Source organism: Podarcis tiliguerta (assembly GCF_965153285.1).
Source record: "Podarcis tiliguerta genome assembly, chromosome: W".
Lineage (NCBI taxonomy): Eukaryota > Metazoa > Chordata > Lepidosauria > Squamata > Lacertidae > Podarcis > Podarcis tiliguerta.
Window position 1 is genome coordinate 7,758,734 of NC_139552.1, and position 18,155 is coordinate 7,776,888.

General features: G+C 46.9%; 1 long non-coding RNA gene across 1 annotated transcript; it reads right to left on the reverse strand.

Annotated features, from left to right (window-relative positions):
- Positions 1-2,017: 2,017 nt before the first annotated feature.
- LOC310668884 lies at positions 2,018-4,729 on the reverse strand. Its single transcript, XR_014506869.1, has 2 exons — positions 3,856-4,729; positions 2,018-2,980 (listed from the first exon to the last, which is right to left on the reverse strand). It is a non-coding gene; the product is annotated as an uncharacterized lncRNA (long non-coding RNA).
- Positions 4,730-18,155: the final 13,426 nt, after the last annotated feature.

Genomic DNA, 18,155 nt, shown 5'->3' on the forward strand with positions numbered 1-18,155 from the left:
CTGCTCTCAGTTGCCAAAAGGAGAGGGATACATTTAATTAATAAAAATAAAAATAGTAATTTAGGCATCTGTATGCAGCTTTCCAGCAACATTTCTTTTTTTAATCCAATGCTTTCTCAGGATTGTGGTTTGGACTTACTTGGAGGTTTAGAGAAGTTTTATCCAGCAGCCCCATTTCTAATGGTTTTACTCAAAACGAGCCCTGTTAGTTTACCATGCATTAGGTGCTGTCAGTATGCTTAGGATTGCAGACTTTGTTTGCAATGGCACCAAGGTACTGCCAGCAAACCCAGCTTTGATCTAGCTGCATGGGTCACGCAAGGCATATTGTAAAGAGCCCAGCTGGCTTCCAAAGTGCTTTGCTTTCATCTACCAAGAAGCAAAGGCAGACAGCTATTGAGGGAAAATATTGAGTGAATCGGCAGCATCATAATCCCAGAAATTCCAAGCAGTGCTGGTTTGCCCATGAGGCAAAGTGAGGCAACCGCTTAGGGCATCAGGATCCACAGAGGCAGCAGATTCAACCTTCAAGGAATGCATCTCCCACTGCTGCTGCTGTGGTGAGAGCAACAGCTGTGGCTCACTCCTTCCTGCTCTCTGGGGTCTCCTGCATTCTGCACCCAGCCAACGTGATTCAGAAAGTGTTTCTTTCCTGTTCCACTTCTTATTCCTGATGCAGAACTTCACTCACCCCTTCTTCCCTGGCCAGGGGGTGGCACTATTTGTGGTTCGCTTCAGATGCCAAAATGTCTTGGGCTGGCCCCAATTCCAAGATACAGCATAGCCAAGAAGAAAAGGTGATCTGGGTCCAGATTCTAAGCAGCAGCAGAGGGAACCGGCTTTATAATCAAGCAACTCCTGCCCAGGGTGCAAGAGTGGCAGAGATGAGCTTGGTCACAGAGGGGATGTGACAAGCCTAGGTTGAGTGTAGCCTATGGCAGCATTTGATAGGAGAGGCCATTTCATCCCTGCCATGATCTCTTGACCTATAGCTATCTGACCATCTGTCTAGGTATGGCACCAGGGTTTGCAAGCCCTAATGAACAGCTGAAGGCAAGAACTGGAAACTGCCATTAAAAGTTGCAGCATTTGCAAGTTATTCATGTAGGGAAAAGGCAAGTAAGAGGTGACAAAACTTTTCTCCCTGTCTCATAATACTAGAAGTAGTAGGCACCCAATAAAGCCAAATGTCAACAGATTCAAGACATACTGTGATAGGAATTTTGAGGTCTTAGGTAAAGGTAAAGGTACCCCTGCCTGTACGGGCCAGTCTTGACAGACTCTAGGGTTGTGCGCCCATCTCACTCAAGAGGCCGGGGGCCAGCGCTGTCCGGAGACACTTCCGGGTCACGTGTGGCCAGCGTGACATCGCTGCTCTGGCGAGCCAGAGCTGCACACGGAAACGCCGTTTACCTTCCCGCTAGTAAGCGGTCCCTATTTATCCCTTATTTATGCACCCGAGAGTGCTTTCGAACTGCTAGGTTGGCAGGCGCTGGGACTGAACAACGGGAGCACACCCCGCCGCGGGGATTCGAACCGCCGACCTTTCGATCGGCAAGCCCTAGGCGCTGAGGCTTTAACCCACAGCGCCACCCGCGTCTTTGAGGTCTTAGATATATGTTAAATGTTCATAAGTGTACCAACCAAGCACATACATAGATCAGCACAGGAAGACTGACCTGAAACCATTCTGATTCCTAAACTGAGCAAATGTTTTCTCTGCAAGGTCAAAGGAAAATGGAAAATCCTCCCCATTGTTTTTTCTTTCACAAATCCTGTCTTAAGGGCACATTTAAGATATGAATAGGGTGTGAGCCTGTGACCTGGCCCAGGAACTAAGTATTTATCATTACAAAAGACTGGCCAGGCTCCCCAGGCAATCCAATCAAGTAACCTGCCAGACAGGAGATAAACAACGACAGGAGAAAAACAACATTCAAATTTGCGGGCACACGCGCTAAACCCTGTCTGTGGTGCCTACCCCTTTTCCCAAATGATAACACAAGAGAGCAGAGTATGGGTTCAAATTGGCCACAACTTTATTGAACTTCAGAAGTGGGAAACTTGGCACAGGCCTTGGCAGGTAACCCTCTCAGCCCGCCTGGCTGAGGATATGCAGGCAGTTGAGGCCCAGTGAAAGGGGACTGCAAAGCGCAAACTTACACAGCATGCCCTTCCACTGACCTCGTCCGGGGAGTTTGACCTACATGCCGCCGCTCTAGGGCCAGGGACTCCCGGTTTGCCCTTTAACGGGCCCTGCACGCGCCGCCGCATGCGGAGGGAGCATGAATGTACCCCCCCCAACTTGATGTTAGACTAAAGGCTACCTTGCCAAGGCCTAAAACCGCCACTCGAGGCCCTAAGGAGCCTCGCCGCCAAGTCCCACAACCGAGGACCAATTAAACCCTGCAATCTATCCAGTCCCCAAGGGCTTGTCGCAAGTTGTGGAGCCAGACGTCATTGCCCAGTGGGGTCAGGTGCACCCCGTCCCCCCGGAATAGGTCAACTCTATCTGATGTGATGGTGGGATGTGGGATAGAGAACCCACCAATTTGGCGCATGGTGTTGCATATGGCCCTGTTAATTTTACTCACCGCATAATTGAGGCGAGAGGGATTGGAAGCCCCCCTCCAGTGAAGACGGGGTAGGAGATTGGACCAGCCAATGGTCATTGATGGGTACAAGGCATGCAGGCTTTTTAAATCTGCCCTTGCAGCAAGGGCAAGGGCAATGCCTTTTTGCTGCACCAGATCGTTCTCCCCCGCATGTATAATCAAGACCCTTGGAGGATCATGGGTCGCTGCGGCACTACGCAGCATGGGCATCAAGCTCTGCCAACGCATGCCCCGCTGGGCCATCCAATAAAAGCGTACCTTGGGGTGGATGTTAAGGTTAAGGCCACAATTTTGAGACCGTGTATAATCCGCTGCCCAATGGGCAATGCTGTGGCCTATCACCCAGATCTTCATGGTGGGCAAACCTGTAAGACAATTAAATTGCAAGTGATAAGGAGGAGGAGCCGGGACGAATGTAACTTTTGTAGGCTGTCGAGCGCCAGCGGCCCAGTGTCTTGATGTGTGCAGGATCCCAACCCTGTATCGCTGCTGAAGTAGCAGCTCCGATACGAAACGAGTGCCCGGAATATTCCTGGGGACTAACACCACAAGCAGATAAGGCTTTGCGTAAAACCGCTGTGAATTGTGATCGCGTCAATGGGCGCGTGTTTGAGTGAATGAAGAAAGGGCCCTTGCAATGGGGCCGGACCCTGAAGAAGCGGCGTGTTTGGGCAGTGTATGGGCAGGGGCCCGCCTGTTCCGTTGGGGACAGCGAGACCGTGACCCCTTTCCGCAACTGGTCAGTTTTTGAGGACCGAATCTTAACATTCAACGTATGCCCAGAGAACTTGATGTCGTTGTCTGCCAACCCTGATTGCAGGGGCCCAGCCAAACACTCCCCATGCGCATGGCACCAAAAAAGGCTAGGGAAAATGCTGCCCGAAAGAGACGCATTTCAAAATTTGACCAGCAGATCTCTGGTAGTTTTTTCCAAATTAGATAAAGTATGTCTATGGTGACACGCCGCCACCCAGCCAGTAACTTCTTGACATGGAAGCTGTCACTGGGATCTGGCCAGTGACGGAATTTACAAAAGAAAGAAATAGCTGCCCTGTAAAGCATTAAAGTTTTTGTGGCAAGGCCCTTGCGTTTTAGGAGCACCAAGAACTGAAGCACCTCTTCCTCAGATGCGCACCGTGTTACAGAGCCACGAAAGCGCCCAAAGGCATCCCAGGCCCTGGAATAAGAACGTCTAGTGGAGGGTGCTATTGCTGCCAATACTCCCTGGTTTACTTCTCGCTTCCAATCTCCCACAGATCGTCTGGGAAGGCGTCTGGGGACTGGGCTGCTCCTGGTGCCAGTTCGCGGAAACGCTCCATCTGGAAACGAGACAGGGCATCAGCAATGTTATTGTTAAGGCCAGGTATGAAGCGGGCAGTGAAAGAAATATTGTGCCGCAGGCACTCCAAGACAGGCGCAGGACCCTTATGACCCGCTGGGACTTTGCTGACTGCCTAGATATAACTCTTACCACTGCTTGATTGTCAGACCAGAAACAGACCCTGGAATTCGAAAAGAGGGTTCCCCAGATGCGAATTCCAACTAGAAGAGGAAAGAACTCCAGAAAGGTTAAATCCCAAGTAATGCCTGCTGCATGCCAAGAAGATGGCCACGGCTGGGCGCACCAATGTCCCCTGAAGAACACCCCAAAGCCAAAGCGGCCAGAAGCATCAGAATGAACCTGGAACTCCGCCCCGGGGTTAAGGCACTTCTGCCAAAAAGAAACCCCATTATAATCCTGCAGGAATGCAAGCCAAACCCTCAGATCGTCCTTTATCTGCTTTGTCACTCTGATGTGATGGTGGGGGGCTACCCCCCCCAGCCGTGAGCCGTGCCAGACGGGCACAAAAGGCACGGCCTGGCGCCACTACTCTACATGCAAAATTAAGATGACCCAACAGGGATTGCACCTGGCGAAGGGTGGTCTTCTTAACCCCAAGCATTGCCTCCAGCAAAACTTTCAAGGATTCCAACTTGGTTTGCGGTAGGCGCGACGACTGCCGAATTGTGTCCAATTCAATACCCAAGTAGGAAAGGATAGTTGAAGGGCCCTCGGTCTTGTCAGCAGCCAGAGGTATGCCAAAGTCAGCTGCAAGGCGCATGAATGTAGCTAGGGATAGTGTTAGGATAATTAGCCCGGTGCTGCCAGTAAATCTTCCCAAATTGATTTATTGGCTCCTCAGTCCAGCACGCTCTGCTGCGTGAACTCTTGCTTCACTCCTACAGCAGTAAAACACCTTAGCAGAATAAGCGCAGCATACGTGTGATAAAGGCTTGAATTAAACGAAGGCAGATACTTTCCTTAAAGTCTTTTATTGCTCCGATAACATTGGCAAAAATCCATCAGAGTTCAGCTGCATCTTTCCCCAGCTCCTCTCATCGAGCTAGCAGCTTACACACTGACACTTTCGCTTTCACAGCACACAAAGAACATTCCAGTCTGCTCACGTCATTTCCTGGCAGACGTCCCAGGAAATCCCTCCCCTTTAGAGCCGAGGCACAGCAGTCTAACTCATTACTGCTCCCAACACCCCCTCTTGCCTCGGATCGGAGGGTAGAATCGACACTTGGTCGTTCCAAACCTAAACCTACGCAAAACTCTCCATGTCTCTGGAAGGAGAGTGGCTTTGTTAAGCCATCAGCTAGGTTCTTTGCAGAGGGACAATACTTCAGTGCTACTAATCCCTCTTGAACGCTTTGACACACATTCCGAACTCTCAGTGCTTCACAAGCTACAAGCGTTCTCTGAGTCTCTGCTCTACACTGTGGTTGCCCAGTCTCTGTGGGTTTCAAACGGTAAACCCACCTGCAACCTACTGCCTGTTTGCCTGGTGGCAGTTCAGTGAGTGAAAACACACCTAGATCCTTCATGGACTTCAACTCTTTGTCCATTGCCTTGTGCCACTCAGCTGCTTCTTCCTCAGGTAAACTCTGAATATCCTCAAAGGACTCAGGTTCACATCTAGCTGAACCTACCCAGACACCTGAAGCCTCATACCGATCAGGAGGTCTCCTTGTCCTCGCTGATCTCCTCAGTGTGACTCTTGGTGACACTGCTTCTTCTTCTTCAACCTCAGCATCTTCCCCCTCTGACCTGCTGCGCCTTTTGGGCTTCACAGCTGGCTCAACGGGTGAAGAAGGCTCACTCTTTGGTTCAAGCTTGACTCTTGTCAGAGGAGGTGTTCTAGGTTCCCCTCCCTGAGAGAGTCTAAGTTGTCCCTGTCTTGGACTTTGTTGCTCTGGACCTTGGTCCCTTGCAACCACTTCATCATCCTCCTCTTCAGCATCTGAGTCATAGGACTGTTGCATAACCACCTCTGGGTTTGCGTGCAGACGCTCCCAGCCTGCTTGCTCACGAAACTCTGCACTATTACTCACAACCAGTCTTGACTGATCACCACTGGGGTACGCAAACCTCCAGGCCTTTGAGCCAGGTTCATACCCTACAAAGATCATCTTCTTTGCTCTTTGCTCGCCTTTTCTGCGTAGAGCCTTTGGAATAAGCACCCAGGCTTCACAACCAAACACACGGAAGTAATTAACCTTGGGCTTTTTTCCATGCAGTAAGAAATACGGTGTATTTCCCACACTAGAGTTGTACACTCTGTTCTGTGTATGTACCACATACTTCCAAGCTTCAGACCAGAACTTTTGGGGTAGCCGAGCATCCCAAAGGATTGCAGAAACTGCCTCTTGCACTGTCCTGTTTTTCCTCTCTGCCACACCATTCTGTTGCGGAGAGTAAGGAGCAGTGAGTCTGTGGCTAATCCCCTGTTCCCTGAAAAAATCTTGCAGAGCGGATCCAGTGAATTCCGAGCCTCTATCACTCTGAAAGCCACGCACCTTGGTGGAATACATCGTCTCCACAGCTATGATCCAATCCCTAATCATTTTTGCTGCCTCAGCTTTGGTTCTCAAAGCAAAGGTCCAAGAATTTCTCGAAAAATCATCAACCAGAATCAAAGAGTACTTTGACTTCCCCAAAGATTCCACCGCCATTGGCCCACACAAATCTGCATGAATCAACTCAAAAGGTTGTGTGGTGCGTCTCTCTGATTTCGGATAGGAGCAAGTTACAATCTTAGATTGCTTACACGCATTGCAATCTAAAAACTTGTCACAACTCTTAAAGTCACACCCTTCAGTTAAACTTGGTGCTTTTCTAAGAAATGCCCACCCCAAATGAGCAAAGCGTCTATGCCAAATATGAGCACAACCATTGTGGGGCGCTACATTCACACATTGCCCCTTGGCGTCCTCTGCGTCTTCTTCTCCTGTGGACAAAGACAGGTTAACAGTAAACAAATTGTCTTTGGCATGCACTGTATAGACATGGTTTCCATCCTTGTAGAATTCGCACTTGTCACCTGCAAAAGAAACTTGAAAGCCTTCTGTTAGCAAATCATGTACACTCAACAGACAATTGGTCAAACCAGGCACTGCAAAAGCCTTAACTTCATGCTTAAGAAAAGGACAGTAAAACAATCCAGTCTCAGTCAATTTAGTTTTCGAACCATCCGCCACAACACAAAACTTGTCAGTCTCCACCCTCTTGCGATCCCGCAAGAGATTAGGCGACGGTACGAGAGTGTGGGTGGCTCCTGAGTCGATTATTATCTCTAGAGGATTGTTGTGTTCACACTTCTGCGTCGCCATAGCAACAACCCCCCTCTCACTGCCCACGTGGCTGGGGCCTGTGTTGGCTTTCTTCACTGTAGCCTTTGTTGCAACTCTCTCAGTTGCCATGGAGACTGGACTTCTCTCACGCAAGTCCTCACTCCTTATCTGTACTTTCGCCAGATGTCCGACCTTGAAGGCTTCCACTGTAGACGGCTTCCCACGGGAAGATTTCTGTGCTCCTTCACGTAAACAACTTATGGTAGTAGCCTTTGGAGAAAGAGGCTTCTCTGCGCTGTTGCTTTCCTCTGCCCCCCCACTCTCAGCACCCCTGGGGCTCCCAGGTCGATAACCTGCACCCCCTCTGGTGGGTCTGGGGTTCCAGCTTGGGCTTGGCCCCTCTCTAGGCTTCTCAAACAGACTCATCTCAGCATCAAAGCAGCTCTCTGCAGCAGCCACAGCAGCTCTACAGCCCCCCTCTCTTGGGAGCTTCTCCCAGCTGCTCTCAGCTGGGCTCTCGGCGCCATCTTGGCTCTCTGCCCCTTCTGGTGTCGCAGCGGCCACGTCTTGGCTCTGGCCTCCCACTCCAGCTTCACAAGCTTCTTGGAGTGCTTGCCACGCTGCACTAGGCCTTCTAGCCTCTCGTACTAGGGGTAACAGGTGTACGTCCACGTTTTCTGCTAGAAACGCTAGCACACGCTGCTCTTCTTCTTTCTGCACCTCTGTGCTCTCTGCTGCCTTCTGGGGTTTCTGGACAACACCCCACAAACCTGCCCCCACTAGGGAAAGCTCCACATGAAAGCTCCACGCCAGCCACGTGCTGGGGGTAAGCTTCTGACATGGCAAAGGCTCACAGCCATAACTGTCTTTCAGAGCCATCTTCTGCCCTTCTCAGCCCCTTTCTACTCACTCAGTCTCTCAAAGGGGATATTAAAGTTTTCTGAAGCTGCCTGAGCCATGGCCCTTCCCTTCTGTAGGCTTATACTCACTCAGCCAAAACCGGGAGTCTGTGTGGCTGTTGGCTCCTTGCGTCTTCCCTTTGAAGTTCCGGCAAGCGATCTTGCACTCCACAGCTTCAAAGCCTTTTTCCACACGTGCTGAAGTCCATAACCTTTGTTAGGATAATTAGCCCGGTGCTGCCAGTAAATCTTCCCAAATTGATTTATTGGCTCCTCAGTCCAGCACGCTCTGCTGCGTGAACTCTTGCTTCACTCCTACAGCAGTAAAACACCTTAGCAGAATAAGCGCAGCATACGTGTGATAAAGGCTTGAATTAAACGAAGGCAGATACTTTCCTTAAAGTCTTTTATTGCTCCGATAACATTGGCAAAAATCCATCAGAGTTCAGCTGCATCTTTCCCCAGCTCCTCTCATCGAGCTAGCAGCTTACACACTGACACTTTCGCTTTCACAGCACACAAAGAACATTCCAGTCTGCTCACGTCATTTCCTGGCAGACGTCCCAGGAAATCCCTCCCCTTTAGAGCCGAGGCACAGCAGTCTAACTCATTACTGCTCCCAACAGATAGGGCACAGTTGGGGGAGTCTGGGGCCCCAATGATAAAAAAGTCATCTAAGTAATGGGTCACAAAAGGGGAACCAGATGTGGTTTTGAAGGCCCATTCAATGAATGTGCTGAAGGTTTCAAAGGCTGCGCAGGCCACAGAGCAGCCCATGGGCATAGCCTTGTCAAAGTACCAGCTATCCCTGAATTTGAATCCAAGCAGCCAAAAATCTTCAAGATGAACTGGGAGCAGCCGAAAGGCTGACTCGATGTCACATTTTGCCAATAAGGCCCCAGTGCCCAATTCCCTGATCATTTTAATGGCCACATCCAAGGATGCATATTTAACTGAACAAAGCTCCCGTGGTATGGCGTCGTTTACAGACCCACCCCTAGGATAAGAAAGGTTGTGTATCATGCGGAACTCACCAGGAAGTTTTTTGGGCACTATGCCAAGAGGGGAAACTATAAACTTTTTGAAAGGGGGAGCCGGGAAAGGGCTGGCCACCCTGCCTAAACGCCACTCTTTTTCAATTTTGTTAAAAGCAACAAGGGGCATTTCCATTACCGACTTTTGATTAGGAGGGGTTCTGGATGTATTGGAGACAGGGATGCGGAAGGCAAAACGAAACCCTGCTTCCAAGTAGTTGGCTGCAGTCCTGTTGGAATAAGCCTGTAACAAAGGTAACATCGCGGAGAGGCGGAGAGGGGTTGGGGCTAGGGTGGAAATATAAATATAATTTTTATTCAGTTTACAAATAAGACAAATTAATACAATTCAAACAATTTATAAAACCATTCTCTCATTTTTTGACTTCCCTCAACTTGGCTGGTACTCCTTCCCTTCTCAATTTTCCACACATTTCTTAGTTCATATCTACTTCTTAAATTAAATCTGCTTTCAATCCATAATTTTAACTTTCATTTTTACAAAGCTTCTCTGAACGTTACAAGCGTTATTTGTTTTTCACTTAAATTATGCATATATTCTGAGAATTTTTCCCATTCTTCAATAAATCTCTGATCTCGTCGATTCCTAATTCTTCCTGTCATTCTATCCAGTTCTGCAAAGTCCATCATTTTCATTCTCCATTCTTCCAGTGTTGGTAGTTCTTCTTGTTTCCATTTCTGGGCTAACAATATTCTCGCTGCTGTTACTGCGTACAAAAATAATTTCCTGTCTTTCTTGTTTATCTCATTTCTCACAATACCTAGCAGGAATGCTTCTGGCTTCTTAACAAATGTATATTTAAACATTTTCTTCAATTCATTATATATCATTTCCCAGTAATTTTTAATTTTCTTACATTCCCACCACATATGATAAAATGTACCTTCTTTATCTTTACATTTCCAACATTTGTTACATCCTTTATACATCTTAGCTAATTTCACTGGTGTTAAGTACCATCGATACATCATTTTCATCACATTTTCTTTTATAGTAAATCTTAAACCTTCTCTCCACAATTTCTCCCAATCCTCCATATGTATGTTATATCCAAAGTCTTTCGCCCAGTCAAACATAACTGATTTTATCTCTTCATCTTTTGTGTGCCATTCTAACAATATTTTGTACATTTTAGCCAAAATTTTATAGTCACTATTTATTATTTCTTTCTGGAATTTCGACTCTTTCTCCGCAAAACCATTTAGTTTAAGCTCTTTTCTAAACATTTCATTAATTTGGTAATAGTGCAGCCAGTCATTCACATATCTTTTCACTTCTTCATATGGCTTCAACGTCCATTTACCGTCTATTTTCCTTATTAGTTCTCTGTATGTTACCCATTCCCCACTCATATTCGTCTTTTTCACACATAATACCTCCAATGGTGACAACCACCATGGTGTTTTTGCCTCCAACAGATTTTTATATCTTTCCCAGACTTCTATCAATGAGCCTCTTATGGTGTGGTTTCCAAACCCTCTATGAACTCGCTTTTTATCATACCATAGATACGCATGCCACCCAAATCTATTGTCAAATCCTTCCAAATCCAACAAATCAGTATTTTCCAATTTTATCCATTCCTTTAACTAGCAGGGGCAGGATGCTTTATAATATAATTTCAGGTCCGGCAGGGCGAAGCCTCCTCTTTCTTTCGCGTCAGTCAATATCTTAAACTTTATTCTTGGCTTCTTACCCTGCCATATGAACCTTGAAATTTCTCTTTGCCAATTTTTGAAAATCGCTGCCCCCCTGATTACTGGGATGGTTTGAAACAGAAATAACATCTTTGGTAGCACATTCATTTTAATTATTGCGATTCTACCCCAAAATGAAAATTTCATTCTTCCCCACACCTCTAAGTCTTTTTTGATCTTACTCCATGTTGGAATATAATTGTTTTGGTATAGATCTATACCTCTGGGGGTTAACCAAACTCCCAGGTATTTAACTTTCTTGACCACTTCTATTTCTAACTGTTGCTGCACTTCCTCAATTGCTTTTAAGTCCATATTTCCGCACATCATTTTTGTCTTTTTTTTTATTTAGGCGGAAACCCGCCAATTGTCCAAATTGCTCTATTTCCTTCCAAACTTCCCTTGTAGTGTCCGTCGAATTTTCCAGAGTTAAAACCAGGTCATCGGCAAATGCTTTAATCTTATACTGCTTGTTTCCTACTCTTATCCCTTTTATCTGTTGGTTATTTCTTATCGCTCTTAACAAAACTTCCAGGACCGTGATGAATAACAGTGGTGAAAGCGGACATCCTTGTCTAGTACCCTTCGTTATTTTTATACTTTCTGTCACCACGTTGTTAACTATTAATTTTGCTCTTTGGTCTTTATATATTGACCCTTTGTCCAATGTCCATCATTTCAAAGTTTTTTAACATAAATTCCCAAGAAATATTATCAAAGGCTTTTTCCGCGTCCACAAATATTAACATTGCTTGCTTATCAATCCTGTCATTCAAATATTCCAAAACATTGATTATGTTCCTAATATTGTCTTTCATTTGCCTGCCAGGAAGAAAGCCTGCTTGGTCTTCATGTATCAACTCCTTTAACAATTTCTTCATTCTATTTGCCAATATATTAGCAAATAATTTATAATCATTGTTTAAAAGCGAAATCGGACTATAATTCTTAACTTGGGTTAAATCTGAATCTTGTTTGGGAATTAAAGTAATATATGCCTCTTTCCAAGTTTCTGGTATCTCATTTCTCAATAATATATCATTCATTACTTGTTTCAGTGGTGAAATTATGATGTCTTTCATTTCTTTATAAAATCTTGCACTGAATCCATCCGGGCCTGGCGTTTTCCCACTTTTTAACTCTTTAATTGCTTTTTCAATTTCCTCTTGTTCAATCATCTCATTTAGTTTGCTTTTCTCTTTTGTCGGAATTTTCTGCACCCCTTTCTCATTCAGAGATTCCTCTATTTTCTTAAGGTTATATTTCTCCTTCTTTTTATATAATTGTCTATAAAAGTCTACAAATCCTTTCCTTATTCCCTTCGGATCATCTATTTCTTTATCATCAACCACAATCTTATGTACCATGTTCTGTTCCTTCCTTTTCTTAATTTGCCATGCCAACAGTTTCCCTGACTTATTTGTGTGTTCAAAGTTCCTTTGTCTCATCATTTTGATGTTCCATTCCACTTCCTTATTTATTATCATAGAGAATTGCGTTTGTAAAGTTCTTATATTCATTTTTAACTTTTTTTCATTTGGTTTGTCTATTAATTTTTTCTCAATCTCCATAATTTGCATTAAAATTTCTTTCTTCCCTTTCTCTCTCTGTTTGTTTTTAATTGCGTTTTGTTGTATAAAGAAACCTCTCATAACTGCTTTTCCAGCGTCCCACACTATGTTGTTTTTGGTTCCCTTGTTCATATTGTTAATAAAATAGTCGCTCATCTGCTTTTTCGCATTCTCTACTATTTTTTGGTCGTCAAAAAGACTTTCATTTATTCTCCAACGAAAGGATTTTTCTTCAAATCCCTTTAGAGTACATTTTATTGGGTTATGATCCGAAAGGACTTTGGGTTGGATTTCAATCTTTAAAATTCTTGATATTAAATCATTTGTTATCCAAATTTGATCTATTCTTGACATTGATTGATTTGCTTCTGAATGATATGTGAACTGTTTTTCCAATGGGTGTTTTAGTCTCCAAATTAAATTACAGTTCTCTACCATTGAAAAGAAAGTCTTTGGTAATTTCCCCTCCTTTACTTTCCCTGAACGCCGCTCTTTTTCAATTTTGTTAAAAGCAACAAGGGGCATTTCCATTACCGACTTTTGATTAGGAGGGGTTCTGGATACCGGTGTATTGGAGACAGGGATGCGGAAGGCAAAATGAAACCCTGCTTCCAAGTAGTTGGCTGCAGTCCTGTTGGGATAAGCCTGTAACAAAGGTAACATCGCGGAGAGGCGGACAGGGGTTGGGGCTAGGGTGGAAAAAAACTCATTTTTGGGAGGCAGCCTTGGCTTGCTGGGCTCCAGAGGTAGAGGCTCCTGAGTCTCCCTTTGCACCCTTGGCTCCACTCCCCAATCCTGTTTATCGAAAACTGCGAAAAGGGGGCTTAGCCTGAAAACATTTAGTCCGTGGGTGAGGACCACCGCAGCGCTCGCAAGCATGGTCGAAACGGCATCGGTCCCTGCTGCACAACCCATTATTAAACTCCCAAACACGGACTAAGTGTTTTCAGGCTAAGCCCCCTTTTCTCAGTTTTCGATAAACAGGATTGGGGAGTGGAGCCACCCTTTGCACTTTGGAGGGGTTTTTTCCTGACTTCTCCCCAAAAGCCCTTTTTGGGAAGTTTGGTCTGAAGCCACTACTTTGGACCAAAGATCATTGTCCTTGATGTCCCAACACGCCTTGGGTTCTTCAGCAGCCCTATCACAGAACAGCTCATCGTATGCTAAAGCCGCTAAGTCCCCTGCCATTTTTCTGGCTGTTAAGATGATGCCCAGATAGTTACCCAAGTGTCAAGCCCTATTGGGGTAAGCAGCGGCCACCAACCCCATATAAGAGGTGAAAGCAGTTAGCCAATTGTCGAAAGTTCTATCAATATCCACTGCCTTGTCCTTCTTGCAATGTGATTCAGGCTTAAACTTGGAACTACAAGAATAAGCCGGGGAGAGCAGTGAAAACATATCCACAAACTCCCCATTTAGAATGCCATTGCGAATATTCTTTTTAAGCCGGATGCCGGGAGGCTGATCCGTGGTCTTGAAGTTTGACGCCCGCACCCTCCCTTTCGCATCAAGCCCATCCTCCCCACTTGGCTCCTTGGCCCCAAAGGCGCAGCGATGGCGCCGGGTGCGACGTTCCCAAATCCAACTAGGCAGGCCAGGGGCCTTGTGGGTAATAACCCAGTACACTTTGCACTGTTCTTTCGACTCACCACAGGAGGAATCACACGTACCTGAAAGCTCTGAAGAATCTGAAGTGTCCCTCTTGCAGTTACGCCCATGCTTCCTTGATCTGCAAAACCTCTTTTTCCTGCGTTGTGTTCTGCGCGAATCAGGGCTGGAGGAGCTGTCCGATGAACTCAAAACAGGTGACCTATGCCTACCCTTGCGAGAGCGCCGACGAGGTGACTTAGACTTATCTAAGTGCTCCTCAGCCCGAGCCAGGCAACGCTGCAGGCTGCGGTTCTGACGCAGTAATTCCTGCACATCGTCCTCACTGGACTGTGAAGAATCACTCTCAGCAGAGAGCTCCTCTGGGTATACATGCTTTTTCTTCTTAGGGAGGGCCCTCATGGGCCTGGCATCAGAGGTGGAGGGGCCATCATCCCTCACTTTTTTCTTAGAGATTATTAACTTCATAGGTGGGACCTTCCGGCTGGAAGACAAGGCCCTTTTCTTAATTCTGTTGGCTGCCTTTACGGCATTGCTAGGGGTGCCCTTTGCTGCGGTTCTTGGAGTGCCCCCCGCTATAGTGTTGGGTGTAGTGAAGGATTAACCTTCTATGTCTCGAGCTTGAGGGGAAGGGCTTACAAAGGAAGTAAGCCAGGATGTTACGTCAGCAGCTTGTTATGCTGTGAAAGAGTGCTTTCGTTTTTGAGTTGGAGTGCGGCTTCCAGCCGAGAAAGATGTCTGAGTTCTCTGGTGGAGTATTTGACTGTTTGGCATGTACATAAAAAGCTTCTAGATTAGAAGAAACGTCTGGACTGATTTACTGTCCTTCTCACATTTTGCTGTGCATTCTGCTTCGTTTGCTTTCTCCCGTGATTACGCTGAAAACAGAAGCTGGCAGACGCTCGCAGCGGGAGCGTAACTGGATGGAGAAGCAATAAATCTTCAGAACATATAGCACCATCTGTGTGCAAGGGGGAGCCTTCCAATTATTCAGCCGCCATGGCTAGAGACATAATGCACCTAGAAGCGATGTCCACCACTACTGAAACTTCGTGGTTTTCAAAGTGATAGAGGTTCGAAATTCACTGGTTCTGCTTTGCAGGATTTCTTTAGGGAGAAGGGAATTAGCCACAGGTTGACCGCTCCTTACTCTCTCTGCAACAGAATGGCGTGGCAGAGAGAAAGAACAGGACGGTGCAAGAAGCAGTGTCTGCGATCCTGTGGGACGCAGGGCTACCCCAAAAGTTTTGGTCTGAAGCTTGGAAATATGTGGTGCATACGCAGAACAGAGTGTACAACTCTAGTGTGGGGAATACACAGTATTTCTTACTGCATGGGAAGAAGCCAAAGGTTCACTACCTTCGTGTGTTTGGTTGTGAGGCCTGGGTGCTCGTCCCAAAGGCTCTACGCAAGAAAGGTGAGCCAAGGTCAAAGAGGATGATCTTTGTAGGGTATGAGCCTGGCTCAAAGGCCTGGTGGTTTGCGTACCCAAGTGGCGACCAGTCTAGGTTGGTTGTGAGCAATAGTGCTCAATAGTGCTGAGTTCTGTGAACAAGCTGGTTGGGAACGTCTGCACGCTAATCCAGACGTGATTTCGCAGCAGTTCTATGACTCAGACGGTGAGGAGGAAGAGGAAGTTGCTGCTCAGGATCCCTCAGAGGGGGGAACCTAGAACACCTCCTCAGGCAAGTGTCAACCTTGAGCAAAAGAGTGAGTCCTCTTCCCCTGTTGAGCCAGCTGTGAAGCCCAAGAGGCGCAGCAGGTCAGAGAGGGAAGTTGCTGAGGTTGAGGAAGAAGCAGCAGGGTCACCAAGATTCACACTGAGGAGATCAGCGAGGACAAGGAGACCTCCTGATCGGTACGAGGCTTCAGGTATCTGGGTAGGTTCAGCCAGATGTGAACCTGATTCCTTTGAGGATATTCAGAGTTTACCTGAGGAAGAAGCAGTTAAGTGGCACAAAGCAATGGACAAAGAGATGAAGTCCATGAAAGATCTAGGTGTGTCAGGCCTAGTGGTTAAGTTTGGGAACTCAGTAGTTGGATGGAGATCCAAGAAGCAGAGTCTTATAGCGCTCTCATCCACTGAAGCTGAGTTCAGTGCTCTTTCAGAGTTGTGCAGAGAAATAGAGTTCTATGCTTGCTTAGTGCAGGAAGTCTGTGAAGTGGATTGTCAACCGATACGTGTTTTCGAGGACAATCAACCATGCCTACGTTTGGCAGAGTCTGGCCAGTTCAAAGCCAGAACAAAACACTTAGACGTTCGCTTTTGGAATGTGTGCCAAAGCGTTCAGGAGGGATTAGTAGCGCTGAAGTATTGTCCCTCTGCGAAGAACCTAGCTGATGGGTTCACGAAGCCACTCTCCTTCCAGAGACATGGAGAGTTTTGCGAAGGTCTGGGTTTGGGACGACCAAGGGTCGATTCTTCCCTCAGACACGAGGCAAGAGGGGGTGTTGAGTGCAGTGAACCTTCTGTGCCTCGGAGCTGAGGGGAAGGGCTTACCAGCCAGGATGTGATGTGAACAGCCTGGAACTCTGTGTGTGGGCACCGAAAGCAGTTTGTTGAACTGCGCAGCTCCGGACAAAGGGAGCAGGGAAAATGCAGTTGCATTCAGATGGGTTCTGATCTTTGTAAATATGTGTTTTTGGAGCAATAAAGAACTTTAAGAAACAGAAGCTGACGCCTCGGAATTCTTCCCTTATCACACGCACGCTGCGTAATTCTGCTGATGATTTTACGACCTACAGAGGCCCGCGCAGAGGGAGTGTGCTGGACGCCATAAGACAATAAATCTATCCGAAGAGATTTATTGGAAAGAGGTCGAGTTTAATTACACAACAAGCTGATCAGGGATTGGATCACCGCAGTTGAGGTAACCTTCTCCACCAAAGTGTGTGGTTTTCAAAGTGACAGGGGTTCGGAGTTCACTGGTTCTGCTTTGCAGGATTTCTTTAGGGACAAGGGGATTAGCCACCGATTGACCGCTCCTTACTCTCCGCAGCAAAATGGAATCGCGGAGAGGCGGAACAGGACGATACAGAAAGCGGTTTCGTCTGTACTGTGGGATGCAGAGCTACCCCAGAAGTACTGGTCGGAAGCCTGGCGGTATGTGGTGCATACGCAGAATAGAGTGTACAACTCAAGTGTAGGGAACACACCCTATTTCTTGCTGCATGGAAAGAAACCCAAGGTGCACTACCTTCGTGTGTTTGGTTGTGAGGCCTGGGTTCTAATTCCAAAGGCTCTACGCAAGAAAGGTGAGCCAAGATCCAAAAGAATGATCTTTGTAGGGTATGAGCCTGGCTCCAAGGCCTGGCGGTTTGCGTACCCAAGTGGAAACCAGTCAAAGTTGGTGATCAGCAATAGCGCTGAGTTCTGTGAACAAGCTGGTTGGAAACATTTGCACGCTAATCCAGACGTGCTTTCACAACCGTTCTATGACTCAGACGTTGAGGAGGAAGAGGAATTTGTTGCTGGGGACCATGGTCCAGAGCAACAGGGTCCACCACAAGGACAGAGTCCAAGGCAGGGACAGTTCAGGATCCCTCAGAGGGGGGAACCTAGAACCCCTCCTCAGGCAGTTGTCAAGTCTGAGCCAAAGAGTGAGCCTTCCTCACCTGCTGGACCAGCTGTAAGGCCCAAGAGGCGCAGCAGGTCAGAGGGGAAAGACACTGAAGTTGAGGATGATTTAGCTGGACCCAGTGAGACAGAAGGGACACCAGGGTTCACACTGAGAAGATCAGCGAGGACAAGGAGGCCTCGCTGAGGTGTTTTCGCCAACCTAACAAGCGGAGACTCTGAGGACGCTTTTAGCTGTTGCTGCACAGAGAGGCTGGAAGGTAAACCACTTTGATGTGGATGTTGCCTACCTGAACTCAGATCTCCAGGAGGAGCTGTACATGCTTCCTCCTCCGGGGTTTGAGATCTTGAGACAGGGTGTTGTGTGGAGATTGCACAAATCCATCTATGGATTACGTCAATCAGCCAGAAACTGGAACATATGCCTAAATGAAGCCTTAGAAGAGCTAGGTTTCAGAAGAAGTGTTGCTGATAGTTGCCTCTATTTGAGAGGATCAGGTGCAACACAAGAGTAC